We start from the raw sequence: 21,271 nt of genomic DNA, 5'->3' as shown, positions 1-21,271 counted from the left end.
ATCACACCTGTTTGTCCTTTGTCTTAGTTGGTCAAAGAGCCTATTTAGTAAATGGAAAATCTTGAATTTGAATGCCAGCAGTCCTTTTCCTTCTTTATCTCAGTTTAGGGCTGTTTAACTCTCTAAGCAGGCTTTTTAATGTTTCGCACCTGTTTGTCCTTTGGCTTAGTTGGTCAAAGAGCCTATTTAGTAAAAGGAAAATCTTGATTTTGAATGTCAGCAGTGCTTTCTATTCTTCATCTCATTTTGTGGGTTTTTACCCCAAAAAGAGGACTTTTACTCTTGTTTGTCATCAAATATTAATTTCCCACAGCCCTAATATAGTGCAATTGAGAAAAAAAATTCTCTGCTGTTGAAACACTTTAAAAGGAATTAGAGGATATAATTTTCTTTACAGAATATAGGATGGCATCAAGCTTTACCAATTAAAACCAGTGGATTTACAGATCTGACTCTGCAAAGTTTGATAGCAGCACAGGAGTATTGTAAACTTTCATGCTTGAAGTGTCCACTGCTTGGGTTAAAAATGATAAACAAACCATTCAACATGAAAGAAGAAGCAGATTAATCCGACGAGGATGGGATTCGAACCCATGCATGCAGAGCACAATGGATTAGCAGTCCATCGCCTTAACCACTCGGCCACCTCGTCTACATAGCACCCGTGCTCTTAGGTGGGAAGATGTTGAGAGGGATTTTACCAGTCAGTGTTTTTTCACTGAAGATTGTATGTTGGCTTTTGTCAGAGTTGCCTTATCTCGTCAACTACAGTGCCTGTTGTTTGAAGTTAGCTTGGGGAAAACTCTATCAGAAATGAACCAGTGCTGAGGTTTTTAATATCAATTAGTCATAATTTTTCCTCCTTTTGGTTTTGCCATGGCATTTCTTCAATCTGTCTATTCTGTGTCATAACTTGGAAGCAAAACAAGTCCCAAATTTCAGCTGTGCTAAAAGATGTCTCATTCAATTGCAAAACTTCAAAGCCTTTGTCCTCGATAAAGCTTCTGTAAATTTGTCAGTCTTTTAAATGAATGCTCTTCAAAATTTACTTGGCTTCTTAAGTGTTATGACTGAGATTGAAATCTTATTCCATGTTTCTGCTCTACGTGGAATGGAACTCAAGCTCAATATTGTTTTGCTGCGCTAACCAGTTGAATGTTCGATTGGTGCTTCAATCTTCCTTGGATTTCAAATGCATGCCATCTTCTGGTGCTGTGGCTTAGTTGGTTAAAGCGCCTGTCTAGTAAACAGGAGATCCTGAGTTCGAATCTCAGCAGTGCCTTGTTTTCGTCTCCTCACAAAGAAGCTTCCTATCTTAAAAATAGGTGTTTCACTTGCGACTGATAGTGGAATTATGAGATTAAAAATCTCTTCTATCTACGAGATATAAAGGAAGAAAGATGGCTTCAAGCATGACTATGTAAAACCAGTTGATTTAGTTTTGAAATGCCTCCTTTCTATGCATCTCTAATCCGTTTATCCAATGTATCTCACCTTTATGTCCTTTGGCTTAGTTGGTCAAAGAGCCTGTTTAGTAAACAGAAAATCTTGAATTTGAATGCCAGCAGTGCTATTCTTTCTTTATGTCAGTTTGGGGCTTCTTAACTCTCTAAGCAGGCTTTCTAATGTATCACACCTGTTTGTCCTTTGTCTTAGTTGGTCAAAGAGCCTGTTTAGTAAACAGAAAATCTTGAATTTGAATGCCAGCAGTCCTCTTCCTTCTTTATCTCAGTTTAGGGCTGTTTAACTCTCTAAGCAGGCTTTCTAATGTATCACACCTGTTTGTCCTTTGTCTTAGTTGGTCAAAGAGCCTATTTAGTAAATGGAAAATCTTGAATTTGAATGCCAGCAGTCCTTTTCCTTCTTTATCTCAGTTTAGGGCTGTTTAACTCTCTAAGCAGGCTTTTTAATGTTTCGCACCTGTTTGTCCTTTGGCTTAGTTGGTCAAAGAGCCTATTTAGTAAAAGGAAAATCTTGATTTTGAATGTCAGCAGTGCTTTCTATTCTTCATCTCATTTTGTGGGTTTTTACCCCAAAAAGAGGACTTTTACTCTTGTTTGTCATCAAATATTAATTTCCCACAGCCCTAATATAGTGCAATTGAGAAAAAAAATTCTCTGCTGTTGAAACACTTTAAAAGGAATTAGAGGATATAATTTTCTTTACAGAATATAGGATGGCATCAAGCTTTACCAATTAAAACCAGTGGATTTACAGATCTGACTCTGCAAAGTTTGATAGCAGCACAGGAGTATTGTAAACTTTCATGCTTGAAGTGTCCACTGCTTGGGTTAAAAATGATAAACAAACCATTCAACATGAAAGAAGAAGCAGATTAATCCGACGAGGATGGGATTCGAACCCATGCATGCAGAGCACAATGGATTAGCAGTCCATCGCCTTAACCACTCGGCCACCTCGTCTACATAGCACCCGTGCTTTTAGGTGGGAAGATGTTGAGAGGGATTTTACCAGTCAGTGTTTTTTCACTGAAGATTGTATGTTGGCTTTTGTCAGAGTTGCCTTATCTCGTCAACTACAGTGCCTGTTGTTTGAAGTTAGCTTGGGGAAAACTCTATCAGAAATGAACCAGTGCTGAGGTTTTTAATATCAATTAGTCATAATTTTTCCTCCTTTTGGTTTTGCCATGGCATTTCTTCAATCTGTCTATTCTGTGTCATAACTTGGAAGCAAAACAAGTCCCAAATTTCAGCTGTGCTAAAAGATGTCTCATTCAATTGCAAAACTTCAAAGCCTTTGTCCTCGATAAAGCTTCTGTAAATTTGTCAGTCTTTTAAATGAATGCTCTTCAAAATTTACTTGGCTTCTTAAGTGTTATGACTGAGATTGAAATCTTATTCCATGTTTCTGCTCTACGTGGAATGGAACTCAAGCTCAATATTGTTTTGCTGCGCTAACCAGTTGAATGTTCGATTGGTGCTTCAATCTTCCTTGGATTTCAAATGCATGCCATCTTCTGGTGCTGTGGCTTAGTTGGTTAAAGCGCCTGTCTAGTAAACAGGAGATCCTGAGTTCGAATCTCAGCAGTGCCTTGTTTTCGTCTCCTCACAAAGAAGCTTCCTATCTTAAAAATAGGTGTTTCACTTGCGACTGATAGTGGAATTATGAGATTAAAAATCTCTTCTATCTACGAGATATAAAGGAAGAAAGATGGCTTCAAGCATGACAATGTAAAACCAGTTGATTTAGTTTTGAAATGCCTCCTTTCTATGCATCTCTAATCCGTTTATCCAATGTATCTCACCTTTATGTCCTTTGGCTTAGTTGGTCAAAGAGCCTGTTTAGTAAACAGAAAATCTTGAATTTGAATGCCAGCAGTGCTATTCTTTCTTTATGTCAGTTTGGGGCTTCTTAACTCTCTAAGCAGGCTTTCTAATGTATCACACCTGTTTGTCCTTTGTCTTAGTTGGTCAAAGAGCCTGTTTAGTAAACAGAAAATCTTGAATTTGAATGCCAGCAGTCCTCTTCCTTCTTTATCTCAGTTTAGGGCTGTTTAACTCTCTAAGCAGGCTTTCTAATGTATCACACCTGTTTGTCCTTTGTCTTAGTTGGTCAAAGAGCCTATTTAGTAAATGGAAAATCTTGAATTTGAATGCCAGCAGTCCTTTTCCTTCTTTATCTCAGTTTAGGGCTGTTTAACTCTCTAAGCAGGCTTTTTAATGTTTCGCACCTGTTTGTCCTTTGGCTTAGTTGGTCAAAGAGCCTATTTAGTAAAAGGAAAATCTTGATTTTGAATGTCAGCAGTGCTTTCTATTCTTCATCTCATTTTGTGGGTTTTTACCCCAAAAAGAGGACTTTTACTCTTGTTTGTCATCAAATATTAATTTCCCACAGCCCTAATATAGTGCAATTGAGAAAAAAAATTCTCTGCTGTTGAAACACTTTAAAAGGAATTAGAGGATATAATTTTCTTTACAGAATATAGGATGGCATCAAGCTTTACCAATTAAAACCAGTGGATTTACAGATCTGACTCTGCAAAGTTTGATAGCAGCACAGGAGTATTGTAAACTTTCATGCTTGAAGTGTCCACTGCTTGGGTTAAAAATGATAAACAAACCATTCAACATGAAAGAAGAAGCAGATTAATCCGACGAGGATGGGATTCGAACCCATGCATGCAGAGCACAATGGATTAGCAGTCCATCGCCTTAACCACTCGGCCACCTCGTCTACATAGCACCCGTGCTTTTAGGTGGGAAGATGTTGAGAGGGATTTTACCAGTCAGTGTTTTTTCACTGAAGATTGTATGTTGGCTTTTGTCAGAGTTGCCTTATCTCGTCAACTACAGTGCCTGTTGTTTGAAGTTAGCTTGGGGAAAACTCTATCAGAAATGAACCAGTGCTGAGGTTTTTAATATCAATTAGTCATAATTTTTCCTCCTTTTGGTTTTGCCATGGCATTTCTTCAATCTGTCTATTCTGTGTCATAACTTGGAAGCAAAACAAGTCCCAAATTTCAGCTGTGCTAAAAGATGTCTCATTCAATTGCAAAACTTCAAAGCCTTTGTCCTCGATAAAGCTTCTGTAAATTTGTCAGTCTTTTAAATGAATGCTCTTCAAAATTTACTTGGCTTCTTAAGTGTTATGACTGAGATTGAAATCTTATTCCATGTTTCTGCTCTACGTGGAATGGAACTCAAGCTCAATATTGTTTTGCTGCGCTAACCAGTTGAATGTTCGATTGGTGCTTCAATCTTCCTTGGATTTCAAATGCATGCCATCTTCTGGTGCTGTGGCTTAGTTGGTTAAAGCGCCTGTCTAGTAAACAGGAGATCCTGAGTTCGAATCTCAGCAGTGCCTTGTTTTCGTCTCCTCACAAAGAAGCTGCCTATCTTAAAAATAGGTGTTTCACTTGCGACTGATAGTGGAATTATGAGATTAAAAATCTCTTCTATCTACGAGATATAAAGGAAGAAAGATGGCTTCAAGCATGACAATGTAAAACCAGTTGATTTAGTTTTGAAATGCCTCCTTTCTATGCATCTCTAATCCGTTTATCCAATGTATCTCACCTTTATGTCCTTTGGCTTAGTTGGTCAAAGAGCCTGTTTAGTAAACAGAAAATCTTGAATTTGAATGCCAGCAGTGCTATTCTTTCTTTATGTCAGTTTGGGGCTTCTTAACTCTCTAAGCAGGCTTTCTAATGTATCACACCTGTTTGTCCTTTGTCTTAGTTGGTCAAAGAGCCTGTTTAGTAAAGAGAAAATCTTGAATTTGAATGCCAGCAGTCCTCTTCCTTCTTTATCTCAGTTTAGGGCTGTTTAACTCTCTAAGCAGGCTTTCTAATGTATCACACCTGTTTGTCCTTTGTCTTAGTTGGTCAAAGAGCCTATTTAGTAAATGGAAAATCTTGAATTTGAATGCCAGCAGTCCTTTTCCTTCTTTATCTCAGTTTAGGGCTGTTTAACTCTCTAAGCAGGCTTTTTAATGTTTCGCACCTGTTTGTCCTTTGGCTTAGTTGGTCAAAGAGCCTATTTAGTAAAAGGAAAATCTTGATTTTGAATGTCAGCAGTGCTTTCTATTCTTCATCTCATTTTGTGGGTTTTTACCCCAAAAAGAGGACTTTTACTCTTGTTTGTCATCAAATATTAATTTCCCACAGCCCTAATATAGTGCAATTGAGAAAAAAAATTCTCTGCTGTTGAAACACTTTAAAAGGAATTAGAGGATATAATTTTCTTTACAGAATATAGGATGGCATCAAGCTTTACCAATTAAAACCAGTGGATTTACAGATCTGACTCTGCAAAGTTTGATAGCAGCACAGGAGTATTGTAAACTTTCATGCTTGAAGTGTCCACTGCTTGGGTTAAAAATGATAAACAAACCATTCAACATGAAAGAAGAAGCAGATTAATCTGACGAGGATGGGATTCGAACCCATGCATGCAGAGCACAATGGATTAGCAGTCCATCGCCTTAACCACTCGGCCACCTCGTCTACATAGCACCCGTGCTTTTAGGTGGGAAGATGTTGAGAGGGATTTTACCAGTCAGTGTTTTTTCACTGAAGATTGTATGTTGGCTTTTGTCAGAGTTGCCTTATCTCGTCAACTACAGTGCCTGTTGTTTGAAGTTAGCTTGGGGAAAACTCTATCAGAAATGAACCAGTGCTGAGGTTTTTAATATCAATTAGTCATAATTTTTCCTCCTTTTGGTTTTGCCATGGCATTTCTTCAATCTGTCTATTCTGTGTCATAACTTGGAAGCAAAACAAGTCCCAAATTTCAGCTGTGCTAAAAGATGGCTCATTCAATTGCAAAACTTCAAAGCCTTTGTCCTCGATACAGCTTCTGTAAATTTGTCAGTCTTTTAAATGAATGCTCTTCAAAATTTACTTCGCTTCTTAAGTGTTATGACTGAGATTGAAATCTTATTCCATGTTTCTGCTCTACGTGGAATGGAACTCAAGCTCAATATTGTTTTGCTGCGCTAACCAGTTGAATGTTCGATTGGTGCTTCAATCTTCCTTGGATTTCAAATGCATGCCATCTTCTGGTGCTGTGGCTTAGTTTGTTAAAGCGCCTGTCTAGTAAACAGGAGATCCTGAGTTTGAATCTCAGCAGTGCCTTGTTTTCATCTCCTCACAAAGAAGCTTCCTATCTTAAAAATAGGTGTTTCACTTGCGACTGATAGTGGAATTATGAGATTAAAAATCTCTTCTATCTAAGAGATATAAAGGAAGAAAGATGGCTTCAAGCATGACAATGTAAAACCAGTTGATTTAGTTTTGAAATGCCTCCTTTCTATGCATCTCTAATCCGTTTATCCAATGTATCTCACCTTTATGTCCTTTGGCTTAGTTGGTCAAAGAGCCTGTTTAGTAAACAGAAAATCTTGAATTTGAATGCCAGCAGAGCTTTCTTTCTTTATGTCAGTTTGGGGCTTCTTAACTCTCTATACAGGCTTTCTAATGTATCACACCTGTTTGTCCTTTGTCTTAGTTGGTCAAAGAGCCTGTTTAGTAAAGAGAAAATCTTGAATTTGAATGCCAGCAGTCCTCTTCCTTCTTTATCTCAGTTTAGGGCTGTTTAACTCTCTAAGCAGGCTTTCTAATGTATCACACCTGTTTGTCCTTTGTCTTAGTTGGTCAAAGAGCCTATTTAGTAAATGGAAAATCTTGAATTTGAATGCCAGCAGTCCTTTTCCTTCTTTATCTCAGTTTAGGGCTGTTTAACTCTCTAAGCAGGCTTTTTAATGTTTCGCACCTGTTTGTCCTTTGGCTTAGTTGGTCAAAGAGCCTATTTAGTAAAAGGAAAATCTTGATTTTGAATGTCAGCAGTGCTTTCTATTCTTCATCTCATTTTGTGGGTTTTTACCCCAAAAAGAGGACTTTTAATCTTGTTTGTCATCAAATATTAATTTCCCACAGCCCTAATATAGTGCAATTGAGAAAAAAAATTCTCTGCTGTTGAAACACTTTAAAAGGAATTAGAGGATATAATTTTCTTTACAGAATATAGGATGGCATCAAGCTTTACCAATTAAAACCAGTGGATTTACAGATCTGACTCTGCAAAGTTTGATAGCAGCACAGGAGTATTGTAAACTTTCATGCTTGAAGTGTCCACTGCTTGGGTTAAAAATGATAAACAAACCATTCAACATGAAAGAAGAAGCAGATTAATCCGACGAGGATGGGATTCGAACCCATGCATGCAGAGCACAATGGATTAGCAGTCCATCGCTTTAACCACTCGGCCACCTCGTCTACATAGCACCCGTGCTTTTAGGTGGGAAGATGTTGAGAGGGATTTTACCAGTCAGTGTTTTTTCACTGAAGATTGTATGTTGGCTTTTGTCAGAGTTGCCTTATCTCGTCAACTACAGTGCCTGTTGTTTGAAGTTAGCTTGGGGAAAACTCTATCAGAAATGAACCAGTGCTGAGGTTTTTAATATCAATTAGTCATAATTTTTCCTCCTTTTGGTTTTGCCATGGCATTTTTTCAATCTGTCTATTCTGTGTCATAACTTGGAAGCAAAACAAGTCCCAAATTTCAGCTGTGCTAAAAGATGGCTCATTCAATTGCAAAACTTCAAAGCCTTTGTCCTCGATACAGCTTCTGTAAATTTGTCAGTCTTTTAAATGAATGCTCTTCAAAATTTACTTGGCTTCTTAAGTGTTATGACTGAGATTGAAATCTTATTCCATGTTTCTGCTCTACGTGGAATGGAACTCAAGCTCAATATTGTTTTGCTGCGCTAACCAGTTGAATGTTCGATTGGTGCTTCAATCTTCCTTGGATTTCAAATGCATGCCATCTTCTGGTGCTGTGGCTTAGTTGGTTAAAGCGCCTGTCTAGTAAACAGGAGATCCTGAGTTTGAATCTCAGCAGTGCCTTGTTTTCATCTCCTCACAAAGAAGCTTCCTATCTTAAAAATAGGTGTTTCACTTGCGACTGATAGTGGAATTATGAGATTAAAAATCTCTTCTATCTAAGAGATATAAAGGAAGAAAGATGGCTTCAAGCATGACAATGTAAAACCAGTTGATTTAGTTTTGAAATGCCTCCTTTCTATGCATCTCTAATCCGTTTATCCAATGTATCTCACCTTTATGTCCTTTGGCTTAGTTGGTCAAAGAGCCTGTTTAGTAAACAGAAAATCTTGAATTTGAATGCCAGCAGAGCTATTCTTTCTTTATGTCAGTTTGGGGCTTCTTAACTCTCTATACAGGCTTTCTAATGTATCACACCTGTTTGTCCTTTGTCTTAGTTGGTCAAAGAGCCTGTTTAGTAAACAGAAAATCTTGAATTTGAATGCCAGCAGTCCTCTTCCTTCTTTATCTCAGTTTAGGGCTGTTTAACTCTCTAAGCAGGCTTTCTAATGTATCACACCTGTTTGTCCTTTGTCTTAGTTGGTCAAAGAGCCTATTTAGTAAATGGAAAATCTTGAATTTGAATGCCAGCAGTCCTTTTCCTTCTTTATCTCAGTTTAGGGCTGTTTAACTCTCTAAGCAGGCTTTTTAATGTTTCGCACCTGTTTGTCCTTTGGCTTAGTTGGTCAAAGAGCCTATTTAGTAAAAGGAAAATCTTGATTTTGAATGTCAGCAGTGCTTTCTATTCTTCATCTCATTTTGTGGGTTTTTACCCCAAAAAGAGGACTTTTACTCTTGTTTGTCATCAAATATTAATTTCCCACAGCCCTAATATAGTGCAATTGAGAAAAAAAATTCTCTGCTGTTGAAACACTTTAAAAGGAATTAGAGGATATAATTTTCTTTACAGAATGTAGGATGGCATCAAGCTTTACCAATTAAAACGAGTGGATTTACAGATCTGACTCTGCAAAGTTTGATAGCAGCACAGGAGTATTGTAAACTTTCATGCTTGAAGTGTCCACTGCTTGGGTTAAAAATGAAAACCAAACCATTCAACATGAAAGAAGAAGCTGATTAACCCGACGAGGATGGGATTCGAACCCATGCATGCAGAGCACAATGGATTAGCAGTCCATCGCCTTAACCACTCGGCCACCTCGTCTACATAGCGCCTGTGCGTTTAGGTGGGAAGATGTTGAGAGGGTTTTTACCAGTCAGTGTTTTTTCACTGAAGATTGTATGTTGGCTTTTGTCAGAGTTGCCTTATCTCGTCAACTACAGTGCCTGTTGTTTGAAGTTAGCTTGGGGAAAACTCTATCAGAAATGAACCAGTGCTGAGGTTTTTAATATCAATTAGTCATAATTTTTCCTCCTTTTGGTTTTGCCATGGCATTTCTTCAATCTGTCTATTCTGTGTCATAACTTGGAAGCAAAACAAGTCCCAAATTTCAGCTGTGCTAAAAGATGGCTCATTCAATTGCAAAACTTCAAAGCCTTTGTCCTCGATACAGCTTCTGTAAATTTGTCAGTCTTTTAAATGAATGCTCTTCAAAATTTACTTGGCTTCTTAAGTGTTATGACTGAGATTGAAATCTTATTCCATGTTTCTGGTCTACTTGGAATGGAACTCAAGCTCAATATTGTTTTGCTGCGCTAACCAGTTGAATGTTCGATTGGTGCTTCAATCTTCCTTGGATTTCAAATACATGCCATCTTCTGGTGCTGTGGCTTAGTTGGTTAAAGCGCCTGTCTAGTAAACAGGAGATCCTGAGTTCGCATCTCAGCAGTGCCTTGTTTTCGTCTCCTCACAAAGAAGCTTCCTATCTTAAAAATAGATGTTTCACTTTTAGTGGAATTATGAGATTAAAAGTCTCTTCTATCTACGAGATATAAAGGAAGAAAGATGGCTTCAAGCGTGACAATGTAAAACCAGTTGATTTAGTTTTGAAATGCCTCCTTTCTATGCATCTCTAATCCGTTTATCCAATGTATCTCACCTTTATGTCCTTTGGCTTAGTTGGTCAAAGAGCCTGTTTAGTAAACAGAAAATCTTGAATTTGAATGCCAGCAGTGCTATTCTTTCTTTATGTCAGTTTGGGGCTTCTTAACTCTCTAAGCAGGCTTTCTAATGTATCACACCTGTTTGTCCTTTGTCTTAGTTGGTCAAAGAGCCTGTTTAGTAAAGAGAAAATCTTGAATTTGAATGCCAGCAGTCCTCTTCCTTCTTTATCTCAGTTTAGGGCTGTTTAACTCTCTAAGCAGGCTTTCTAATGTATCACACCTGTTTGTCCTTTGTCTTAGTTGGTCAAAGAGCCTATTTAGTAAATGGAAAATCTTGAATTTGAATGCCAGCAGTCCTTTTCCTTCTTTATCTCAGTTTAGGGCTGTTTAACTCTCTAAGCAGGCTTTTTAATGTTTCGCACCTGTTTGTCCTTTGGCTTAGTTGGTCAAAGAGCCTATTTAGTAAAAGGAAAATCTTGATTTTGAATGTCAGCAGTGCTTTCTATTCTTCATCTCATTTTGTGGGTTTTTACCCCAAAAAGAGGACTTTTACTCTTGTTTGTCATCAAATATTAATTTCCCACAGCCCTAATATAGTGCAATTGAGAAAAAAAATTCTCTGCTGTTGAAACACTTTAAAAGGAATTAGAGGATATAATTTTCTTTACAGAATATAGGATGGCATCAAGCTTTACAAATTAAATCCAGTGGATTTACAGATCTGACTCTGCAAAGTTTGATAGCAGCACAGGAGTATTGTAAACTTTCATGCATGAAGTGTCCACCGCTTGGGTTAAAAATGAAAAGCAAACCATTCAACATGAAAGAAGAAGCATATTAATCCGACGAGGATGGGATTCGAACCCATGCATGCAGAGCACAATGGATTAGCAGTCCATCGCCTTAACCACTCGGCCACCTCGTCTACATAGTGCCCGTGCGTTTAGGTGGGAAGATGTTGAGAGGGTTTTTACCAGTCAGTGTTTTTTCACTGAAGATTGTATGTTGGCTTTTGTCAGAGTTGCCTTATCTCGTCAACTACAGTGCCTGTTGTTTGAAGTTAGCTTGGGGAAAACTCTATCAGAAATGAACCAGTGCTGAGGTTTTTAATATCAATTAGTCATAATTTTTCCTCCTTTTGGTTTTGCCATGGCATTTCTTCAATCTGTCTATTCTGTGTCATAACTTGGAAGCAAAACAAGTCACAAATTTCAGCTGTGCTAAAAGATTGCTCATTCAATTGCAAAACTTCAAAGCCTTTGTCCTCGATACAGCTTCTGTAAATTTGTCAGTCTTTTAAATGAATGCTCTTCAAAATTTACTTGGCTTCTTAAGTGTTATGACTGAGATTGAAATCTTATTCCATGTTTCTGCTCTACGTGGAATGGAACTCAAGCTCAATATTGTTTTGCTGCGCTAACCAGTTGAATGTTCGATTGGTGCTTCAATCTTCCTTGGATTTCAAATGCATGCCATCTTCTGGTGCTGTGGCTTAGTTGGTTAAAGCGCCTGTCTAGTAAACAGGAGATCCTGAGTTTGAATCTCAGCAGTGCCTTGTTTTCGTCTCCTCACAAAGAAGCTTCCTTTCTTAAAAATAGGTGTTTCACTTGCGACTGATAGTGCAATTGTGAGATTAAAAATCTCTTCTACCTAAGAGATATAAAGGAAGAAAGATGGCTTCAAGCATGACAATGTAAAACCAGTTGATTTAGTTTTGAAATGCCTCCTTTCTATGCATCTCTAATCCGTTTATTCAATGTATCTCACCTTTATGTCCTTTGGCTTAGTTGGTCAAAGAGCCTGTTTAGTAAACAGAAAATCTTGAATTTGAAAGCCAGCAGTGCTATTCTTTCTTTATGTCAGTTTGGGGCTTCTTAACTCTCTAAGCAGGCTTTCTAATGTATCACACCTGTTTGTCCTTTGTCTTAGTTGGTCAAAGAGCCTATTTAGTAAATGGAAAATCTTGAATTTGAATGCCAGCAGTCCTTTTCCTTCTTTATCTCAGTTTAGGGCTGTTTAACTCTTTAAGCAGGCTTTTTAATGTTTCGCACCTGTTTGTCCTTTGGCTTAGTTGGTCAAAGAGCCTGTTTAGTAAACAGAAAATCTTGAATTTGAATGCCAGCAGTCCTCTTCCTTCTTTATCTCAGTTTAGGGCTGTTTAACTCTCTAAGCAGGCTTTCTAATGTATCACACCTGTTTGTCCTTTGTCTTAGTTGGTCAAAGAGCCTATTTAGTAAATGGAAAATCTTGAATTTGAATGCCAGCAGTCCTTTTCCTTCCTTATCTCAGTTTAGGGCTGTTTAACTCTCTAAGCAGGCTTTTTAATGTTTCGCACCTGTTTGTCCTTTGGCTTAGTTGGTCAAAGAGCCTATTTAGTAAAAGGAAAATCTTGATTTTGAATGTCAGCAGTGCTTTCTATTCTTCATCTCATTTTGTGGGTTTTTACCCCCAAAAGAGGACTTTTACTCTTGTTTGTAATCAAATATTAATTTCCCACAGCCCTAATATAATGCAATTGAGAAAAAAAATTGTCTGCTGTTGAAACACTTTAAAAGGAATTAGAGGATATAATTTTCTTTACAGAATATAGGATGGCATCAAGCTTTACAAATTAAAACGAGTGGATTTACAGATCTGACTCTGCAAAGTTTGATAGCAGCACAGGAGTATTGTAAACTTTCATGCTTGAAGTGTCCACCACTTGGGTTAAAAATGAAAACCAAACCATTCAACACGAAAGAAGAAGCAGATTAATCCGACGAGGATGGGATTCGAACCCATGCATGCAGAGCACAATGGATTAGCAGTCCATCGCCTTAACCACTCGGCCACCTCATCTACATACCTCCCGTGCGTTTAGGTGGGAAGATGTTGAGAGGGTTTTTACCAGTCAGTGTTTTTTCACTGAAGATTGGATGTTGGCTTTTGTCAGAGTTGCCTTATCTCGTCAACTACAGTGCCTGTTGTTTGAAGTTAGCTTGGGGAAAACTCTATCAGAAATGAACCAGTGCTGAGGTTTTTAATATCAATTAGTCATACTTTTTCCTCCTTTTGGTTTTGCCATGGCATTTCTTCAATCTGTCTATTCTGTGTCATAACTTGGAAGCAAAACAAGTCCCAAATTTCAGCTGTGCTAAAAGATGGCTCATTCAATTGCAAAACTTCAAAGCCTTTGTCCTCGATACAGCTTCTGTAAATTTGTCAGTCTTTTAAATGAATGCTCTTCAAAATTTACTTGGCTTCTTAAGTGTTATGACTGAGATTGAAATCTTATTCCATGTTTCTGCTCTACGTGGAATGGAACTCAAGCTCAATATTGTTTTGCTGCGCTAACCAGTTGAATGTTCGATTGGTGCTTCAATCTTCCTTGGATTTCAAATGCATTCCATCTTCTGGTGCTGTGGCTTAGTTGGCTAAAGCGCCTGTCTAGTAAACAGTAAACTGAGTTCGAATCTAAGCAGTGCCTTGTTTTCATATCCTCACAAAGAAGCTTCCTTTCTTAAAAATAGGTGTTTCACTTGCGACTGATAGTGCAATTGTGAGATTAAAAATCTCTTCTACCTAAGAGATATAAAGGAAGAAAGATGGCTTCAAGCATGACAATGTAAAACCAGTTGATTTTGTTTTGAAATGCCTCCTTTCTATGCATCTCTAATCCGTTTATCCAATGTATCTCACCTTTATGTCCTTTGGCTTAGTTGGTCAAAGAGCCTGTTTAGCAAACAGAAAATCTTGAATTTGAATGCCAGCAGTGCTATTCTTTCTTTATGTCAGTTTGGGGCTTCTTAACTCTCTAAGCAGGCTTTCTAATGTATCACACCTGTTTGTCCTTTGTCTTAGTTGGTCAAAGAGCCTGTTTAGTAAACAGAAAATCTTGAATTTGAATGCCAGCAGTCCTCTTCCTTCTTTATCTCAGTTTAGGGCTGTTTAACTCTCTAAGCAGGCTTTCTAATGTATCACACCTGTTTGTCCTTTGTCTTAGTTGGTCAAAGAGCCTATTTAGTAAATGGAAAATCTTGAATTTGAATCCCAGCAGTCCTTTTCCTTCCTTATCTCAGTTTAGGGCTGTTTAACTCTCTAAGCAGGCTTTTTAATGTTTCGCACCTGTTTGTCCTTTGGCTTAGTTGGTCAAAGAGCCTGTTTAGTAAACAGAAAATCTTGAATTTGAATGCCAGCTATTCTTTCTTTATGTCAGTTTGGGGCTTCTTAACTCTCTAAGCAGGCTTTCTAATGTATCACACCTATTTGTCCTTTGTCTTAGTTGGTCAAAGAGCCTGTTTAGTAAACAGAAAATCTTGAATTTGAATGCCAGCAGTGCTATTCTTTCTTTATGTCAGTTTGGGGCTTCTTAACTCTCTAAGCAGGCTTTCTAATGTATCACACCTGTTTGTCCTTTGTCTTAGTTGGTCAAAGAGCCTGTTTAGTAAAGAGAAAATCTTGAATTTGAATGCCAGCAGTCCTCTTCCTTCTTTATCTCAGTTTAGGGCTGTTTAACTCTCTAAGCAGGCTTTCTAATGTATCACACCTGTTTGTCCTTTGTCTTAGTTGGTCAAAGAGCCTATTTAGTAAATGGAAAATCTTGAATTTGAATGCCAGCAGTCCTTTTCCTTCTTTATCTCAGTTTAGGGCTGTTTAACTCTCTAAGCAGGCTTTTTAATGTTTCGCACCTGTTTGTCCTTTGGCTTAGTTGGTCAAAGAGCCTATTTAGTAAAAGGAAAATCTTGATTTTGAATGTCAGCAGTGCTTTCTATTCTTCATCTCATTTTGTGGGTTTTTACCCCAAAAAGAGGACTTTTACTCTTGTTTGTCATCAAATATTAATTTCCCACAGCCCTAATATAGTGCAATTGAGAAAAAAAATTCTCTGCTGTTGAAACACTTTAAAAGGAATTAGAGGATATAATTTTCTTTACAGAATATAGGATGGCATCAAGCTTTACCAATTAAAACCAGTGGATTTACAGATCTGGCTCTGCAAAGTTTGATAGCAGCACAGGAGTATTGTAAACTTTCATGCTTGAAGTGTCCACTGCTTGGGTTAAAAATGAAAAACAAACCATTCAACATGAAAGAAGAAGCAGATTAATCCGACGAGGATGGGATTCGAACCCATGCATGCAGAGCACAATGGATTAGCAGTCCATCGCCTTAACCACTCGGCCACCTCGTCTACATAGCACTCGTGCTTTTAGGTGGGAAGATGTTGAGAGGGATTTTACCAGTCAGTGTTTTTTCACTGAAGATTGTATGTTGGCTTTTGTCAGAGTTGCCTTATCTCGTCAACTACAGTGCCTGTTGTTTGAAGTTAGCTTGGGGAAAACTCTATCAGAAATGAACCAGTGCTGAGGTTTTTAATATCAATTAGTCATACTTTTTCCTCCTTTTGGTTTTGCCATGGCATTTCTTCAATCTGTCTATTCTGTGTCATAACTTGGAAGCAAAACAAGTCCCAAATTTCAGCTGTGCTAAAAGATGGCTCATTCAATTGCAAAACTTCAAAGCCTTTGTCCTCGATACAGCTTCTGTAAATTTGTCAGTCTTTTAAATGAATGCTCTTCAAAATTTACTTGGCTTCTTAAGTGTTATGACTGAGATTGAAATCTTATTCCATGTTTCTGCTCTACGTGGAATGGAACTCAAGCTCAATATTGTTTTGCTGCGCTAACCAGTTGAATGTTCGATTGGTGCTTCAATCTTCCTTGGATTTCAAATGCATTTCATCTTCTGGTGCTGTGGCTTAGTTGGCTAAAGCGCCTGTCTAGTAAACAGGAGATCCTGAGTTCGAATCTAAGCAGTGCCTTGTTTTCATATCCTCACAAAGAAGCTTCCTTTCTTAAAAATAGGTGTTTCACTTGCGACTGATAGTGCAATTGTGAGATTAAAAATCTCTTCTACCTAAGAGATATAAAGGAAGAAAGATGGCTTCAAGCATGACAATGTAAAACCAGTTGATTTTGTTTTGAAATGCCTCCTTTCTATGCATCTCTAATCCGTTTATCCAATGTATCTCACCTTTATGTCCTTTGGCTTAGTTGGTCAAAGAGCCTGTTTAGCAAACAGAAAATCTTGAATTTGAATGCCAGCAGTGCTATTCTTTCTTTATGTCAGTTTGGGGCTTCTTAACTCTCTAAGCAGGCTTTCTAATGTATCACACCTGTTTGTCCTTTGTCTTAGTTGGTCAAAGAGCCTGTTTAGTAAACAGAAAATCTTGAATTTGAATGCCAGCAGTCCTCTTCCTTCTTTATCTCAGTTTAGGGCTGTTTAACTCTCTAAGCAGGCTTTCTAATGTATCACACCTGTTTGTCCTTTGTCTTAGTTGGTCAAAGAGCCTATTTAGTAAATGGAAAATCTTGAATTTGAATCCCAGCAGTCCTTTTCCTTCCTTATCTCAGTTTAGGGCTGTTTAACTCTCTAAGCAGGCTTTTTAATGTTTCGCACCTGTTTGTCCTTTGGCTTAGTTGGTCAAAGAGCCTGTTTAGTAAACAGAAAATCTTGAATTTGAATGCCAGCTATTCTTTCTTTATGTCAGTTTGGAGCTTCTTAACTCTCTAAGCAGGCTTTCTAATGTATCACACCTATTTGTCCTTTGTCTTAGTTGGTCAAAGAGCCTGTTTAGTAAACAGAAAATCTTGAATTTGAATGCCAGCAGTGCTATTCTTTCTTTATGTCAGTTTGGGGCTTCTTAACTCTCTAAGCAGGCTTTCTAATGTATCACACCTGTTTGTCCTTTGTCTTAGTTGGTCAAAGAGCCTGTTTAGTAAAGAGAAAATCTTGAATTTGAATGCCAGCAGTCCTCTTCCTTCTTTATCTCAGTTTAGGGCTGTTTAACTCTCTAAGCAGGCTTTCTAATGTATCACACCTGTTTGTCCTTTGTCTTAGTTGGTCAAAGAGCCTATTTAGTAAATGGAAAATCTTGAATTTGAATGCCAGCAGTCCTTTTCCTTCTTTATCTCAGTTTAGGGCTGTTTAACTCTCTAAGCAGGCTTTTTAATGTTTCGCACCTGTTTGTCCTTTGGCTTAGTTGGTCAAAGAGCCTATTTAGTAAAAGGAAAATCTTGATTTTGAATGTCAGCAGTGCTTTCTATTCTTCATCTCATTTTGTGGGTTTTTACCCCAAAAAGAGGACTTTTACTCTTGTTTGTCATCAAATATTAATTTCCCACAGCCCTAATATAGTGCAATTGAGAAAAAAAATTCTCTGCTGTTGAAACACTTTAAAAGGAATTAGAGGATATAATTTTCTTTACAGAATATAGGATGGCATCAAGCTTTACCAATTAAAACCAGTGGATTTACAGATCTGGCTCTGCAAAGTTTGATAGCAGCACAGGAGTATTGTAAACTTTCATGCTTGAAGTGTCCACTGCTTGGGTTAAAAATGAAAAACAAACCATTCAACATGAAAGAAGAAGCAGATTAATCCGACGAGGATGGGATTCGAACCCATGCATGCAGAGCACAATGGATTAGCAGTCCATCGCCTTAACCACTCGGCCACCTCGTCTACATAGCACTCGTGCTTTTAGGTGGGAAGATGTTGAGAGGGATTTTACCAGTCAGTGTTTTTTCACTGAAGATTGTATGTTGGCTTTTGTCAGAGTTGCCTTATCTCGTCAACTACAGTGCCTGTTGTTTGAAGTTAGCTTGGGGAAAACTCTATCAGAAATGAACCAGTGCTGAGGTTTTTAATATCAATTAGTCATAATTTTTCCTCCTTTTGGTTTTGCCATGGCATTTCTTCAATCTGTCTATTCTGTGTCATAACTTGGAAGCAAAACAAGTCCCAAATTTCAGCTGTGCTAAAAGATGGCTCATTCAATTGCAAAACTTCAAAGCCTTTGTCCTCGATACAGCTTCTGTAAATTTGTCAGTCTTTTAAATGAATGCTCTTCAAAATTTACTTGGCTTCTTAAGTGTTATCACTGAGATTGAAATCTTATTCCATGTTTCTGCTCTACGTGGAATGGAACTCAAGCTCAATATTGTTTTGCTGCGCTAACCAGTTGAATGTTCGATTGGTGCTTCAATCTTCCTTGGATTTCAAATGCATGCCATCTTCTGGTGCTGTGGCTTAGTTTGTTAAAGCGCCTGTCTAGTAAACAGGAGATCCTGAGTTTGAATCTCAGCAGTACCTTGTTTTCATCTCCTCACAAAGAAGCTTCCTATCTTAAAAATAGATGTTTCACTTTTAGTGGAATTATGAGATTAAAAGTCTCTTCTATCTACGAGATATAAAGGAAGAAAGATGGCTTCAAGCGTGACAATGTAAAACCAGTTGATTTAGTTTTGAAATGCCTCCTTTCTATGCATCTCTAATCCGTTTATCCAATGTATCTCACCTTTATGTCCTTTGGCTTAGTTGGTCAAAGAGCCTGTTTAGTAAACAGAAAATCTTGAATTTGAATGCCAGCAGTGCTATTCTTTCTTTATGTCAGTTTGGGGCTTCTTAACTCTCTAAGCAGGCTTTCTAATGTATCACACCTGTTTGTCCTTTGTCTTAGTTGGTCAAAGAGCCTGTTTAGTAAAGAGAAAATCTTGAATTTGAATGCCAGCAGTCCTCTTCCTTCTTTATCTCAGTTTAGGGCTGTTTAACTCTCTAAGCAGGCTTTCTAATGTATCACACCTGTTTGTCCTTTGTCTTAGTTGGTCAAAGAGCCTATTTAGTAAATGGAAAATCTTGAATTTGAATGCCAGCAGTCCTTTTCCTTCTTTATCTCAGTTTAGGGCTGTTTAACTCTCTAAGCAGGCTTTTTAATGTTTCGCACCTGTTTGTCCTTTGGCTTAGTTGGTCAAAGAGCCTATTTAGTAAAAGGAAAATCTTGATTTTGAATGTCAGCAGTGCTTTCTATTCTTCATCTCATTTTGTGGGTTTTTACCCCAAAAAGAGGACTTTTACTCTTGTTTGTCATCAAATATTAATTTCCCACAGCCCTAATATAGTGCAATTGAGAAAAAAAATTCTCTGCTGTTGAAACACTTTAAAAGGAATTAGAGAATATAATTTTCTTTACAGAATATAGGATGGCATCAAGCTTTACAAATTAAATCCAGTGGATTTACAGATCTGACTCTGCAAAGTTTGATAGCAGCACAGGAGTATTGTAAACTTTCATGCATGAAGTGTCCACCGCTTGGGTTAAAAATGAAAAGCAAACCATTCAACATGAAAGAAGAAGCATATTAATCCGACGAGGATGGGATTCGAACCCATGCATGCAGAGCACAATGGATTAGCAGTCCATCGCCTTAACCACTCGGCCACCTCGTCTACATAGTGCCCGTGCGTTTAGGTGGGAAGATGTTGAGAGGGTTTTTACCAGTCAGTGTTTTTTCACTGAAGATTGTATGTTGGCTTTTGTCAGAGTTGCCTTATCTCGTCAACTACAGTGCCTGTTGTTTGAAGTTAGCTTGGGGAAAACTCTATCAGAAATGAAACAGTGCTGAGGTTTTTAATATCAATTAGTCATAATTTTTCCTCCTTTTGGTTTTGCCATGGCATTTCTTCAATCTGTCTATTCTGTGTCATAACTTGGAAGCAAAACAAGTCCCAAATTTCAGCTGTGCTAAAAGATTGCTCATTCAATTGCAAAACTTCAAAGCCTTTGTCCTCGATACAGCTTCTGTAAATTTGTCAGTCTTTTAAATGAATGCTCTTCAAAATTTACTTGGCTTCTTAAGTGTTATGACTGAGATTGAAATCTTATTCCATGTTTCTGCTCTACGTGGAATGGAACTCAAGCTCAATATTGTTTTGCTGCGCTAACCAGTTGAATGTTCGATTGGTGCTTCAATCTTCCTTGGATTTCAAATGCATGCCATCTTCTGGTGCTGTGGCTTAGTTGGTTAAAGCGCCTGTCTAGTAAACAGGAGATCCTGAGTTTGAATCTAAGCAGTACCTTGTTTTCATATCCTCACAAAGAAGCTTCCTATCTTAAAAATAGGTGTTTCACTTGCGACTGATAGTGGAATTATGAGATTAAAAATCTCTTCTATCTAAGAGATATAAAGGAAGAAAGATGGCTTCAAGCATGACAATGTAAAACCAGTTGATTTAGTTTTGAAATGCCTCCTTTCTATGCATCTCTAATCCGTTTATTCAATGTATCTCACCTTTATGTCCTTTGGCTTAGTTGGTCAAAGAGCCTGTTTAGTAAACAGAAAATCTTGAATTTGAAAGCCAGCAGTGCTATTCTTTCTTTATGTCAGTTTGGGGCTTCTTAACTCTCTAAGCAGGCTTTCTAATGTATCACACCTGTTTGTCCTTTGTCTTAGTTGGTCAAAGAGCCTATTTAGTAAATGGAAAATCTTGAATTTGAATGCCAGCAGTCCTTTTCCTTCTTTATCTCAGTTTAGGGCTGTTTAACTCTTTAAGCAGGCTTTTTAATGTATCACACCTGTTTGTCCTTTGTCTTAGTTGGTCAAAGAGCCTATTTAGTAAATGGAAAATCTTGAATTTGAATGCCAGCAGTCCTTTTCCTTCCTTATCTCAGTTTAGGGCTGTTTAACTCTCTAAGCAGGCTTTCTAATGTATCACACCTGTTTGTCCTTTGTCTTAGTTGGTCAAAGAGCCTGTTTAGTAAACAGAAAATCTTGAATTTGAATGCCAGCTATTCTTTCTTTATGTCAGTTTGGGGCTTCTTAACTCTCTAAGCAGGCTTTCTAATGTATCACACCTATTTGTCCTTTGTCTTAGTTGGTCAAAGAGCCTGTTTAGTAAACAGAAAATCTTGAATTTGAATGCCAGCAGTGCTATTCTTTCTTTATGTCAGTTTGGGGCTTCTTAACTCTCTAAGCAGGCTTTCTAATGTATCACACCTGTTTGTCCTTTGTCTTAGTTGGTCAAAGAGCCTGTTTAGTAAAGAGAAAATCTTGAATTTGAATGCCAGCAGTCCTCTTCCTTCTTTATCTCAGTTTAGGGCTGTTTAA

At 37.8% G+C, this 21,271-nt stretch overlaps 14 non-coding genes across 14 annotated transcripts; 3 read left to right on the top strand and 11 right to left on the bottom strand.

Annotated features, from left to right (window-relative positions):
- Window positions 1–570: 570 nt before the first annotated feature.
- Window positions 571–652, bottom strand: TRNAS-GCU (transfer RNA serine (anticodon GCU)). Its single transcript has one exon. It is a non-coding gene; the product is annotated as a tRNA-Ser (tRNA).
- Window positions 653–1,208: 556 nt separating this feature from the next.
- Window positions 1,209–1,282, top strand: TRNAT-AGU (transfer RNA threonine (anticodon AGU)). The gene has a single exon. It is a non-coding gene; the product is annotated as a tRNA-Thr (tRNA).
- A 1,059-nt stretch (window positions 1,283–2,341) lies between these two features.
- TRNAS-GCU (transfer RNA serine (anticodon GCU)) lies at window positions 2,342–2,423 on the bottom strand. Its single transcript has one exon. It is a non-coding gene; the product is annotated as a tRNA-Ser (tRNA).
- A 556-nt stretch (window positions 2,424–2,979) lies between these two features.
- Window positions 2,980–3,053, top strand: TRNAT-AGU (transfer RNA threonine (anticodon AGU)). The gene has a single exon. It is a non-coding gene; the product is annotated as a tRNA-Thr (tRNA).
- Window positions 3,054–4,112: 1,059 nt separating this feature from the next.
- Window positions 4,113–4,194, bottom strand: TRNAS-GCU (transfer RNA serine (anticodon GCU)). The gene has a single exon. It is a non-coding gene; the product is annotated as a tRNA-Ser (tRNA).
- A 556-nt stretch (window positions 4,195–4,750) lies between these two features.
- On the top strand, window positions 4,751–4,824 carry TRNAT-AGU (transfer RNA threonine (anticodon AGU)). The gene has a single exon. It is a non-coding gene; the product is annotated as a tRNA-Thr (tRNA).
- A 1,059-nt stretch (window positions 4,825–5,883) lies between these two features.
- TRNAS-GCU (transfer RNA serine (anticodon GCU)) lies at window positions 5,884–5,965 on the bottom strand. Its single transcript has one exon. It is a non-coding gene; the product is annotated as a tRNA-Ser (tRNA).
- Window positions 5,966–7,653: 1,688 nt separating this feature from the next.
- TRNAS-GCU (transfer RNA serine (anticodon GCU)) lies at window positions 7,654–7,735 on the bottom strand. Its single transcript has one exon. It is a non-coding gene; the product is annotated as a tRNA-Ser (tRNA).
- A 1,689-nt stretch (window positions 7,736–9,424) lies between these two features.
- TRNAS-GCU (transfer RNA serine (anticodon GCU)) lies at window positions 9,425–9,506 on the bottom strand. The gene has a single exon. It is a non-coding gene; the product is annotated as a tRNA-Ser (tRNA).
- Window positions 9,507–11,188: 1,682 nt separating this feature from the next.
- On the bottom strand, window positions 11,189–11,270 carry TRNAS-GCU (transfer RNA serine (anticodon GCU)). The gene has a single exon. It is a non-coding gene; the product is annotated as a tRNA-Ser (tRNA).
- A 1,831-nt stretch (window positions 11,271–13,101) lies between these two features.
- TRNAS-GCU (transfer RNA serine (anticodon GCU)) lies at window positions 13,102–13,183 on the bottom strand. The gene has a single exon. It is a non-coding gene; the product is annotated as a tRNA-Ser (tRNA).
- Window positions 13,184–15,433: 2,250 nt separating this feature from the next.
- TRNAS-GCU (transfer RNA serine (anticodon GCU)) lies at window positions 15,434–15,515 on the bottom strand. Its single transcript has one exon. It is a non-coding gene; the product is annotated as a tRNA-Ser (tRNA).
- Window positions 15,516–17,767: 2,252 nt separating this feature from the next.
- On the bottom strand, window positions 17,768–17,849 carry TRNAS-GCU (transfer RNA serine (anticodon GCU)). Its single transcript has one exon. It is a non-coding gene; the product is annotated as a tRNA-Ser (tRNA).
- Window positions 17,850–19,531: 1,682 nt separating this feature from the next.
- On the bottom strand, window positions 19,532–19,613 carry TRNAS-GCU (transfer RNA serine (anticodon GCU)). The gene has a single exon. It is a non-coding gene; the product is annotated as a tRNA-Ser (tRNA).
- Window positions 19,614–21,271: the final 1,658 nt, after the last annotated feature.

This window comes from Dendrobates tinctorius, unplaced genomic scaffold, assembly GCF_039654945.1.
Source record: "Dendrobates tinctorius isolate UK_male_01 unplaced genomic scaffold, ASM3965494v1 ptg000254l, whole genome shotgun sequence".
NCBI classification, from domain to species: Eukaryota; Metazoa; Chordata; class Amphibia; order Anura; family Dendrobatidae; genus Dendrobates; species Dendrobates tinctorius.
Note: the sequence above shows the minus strand (reverse complement) of the source record. Positions and strands in the feature narration are given on the sequence as shown.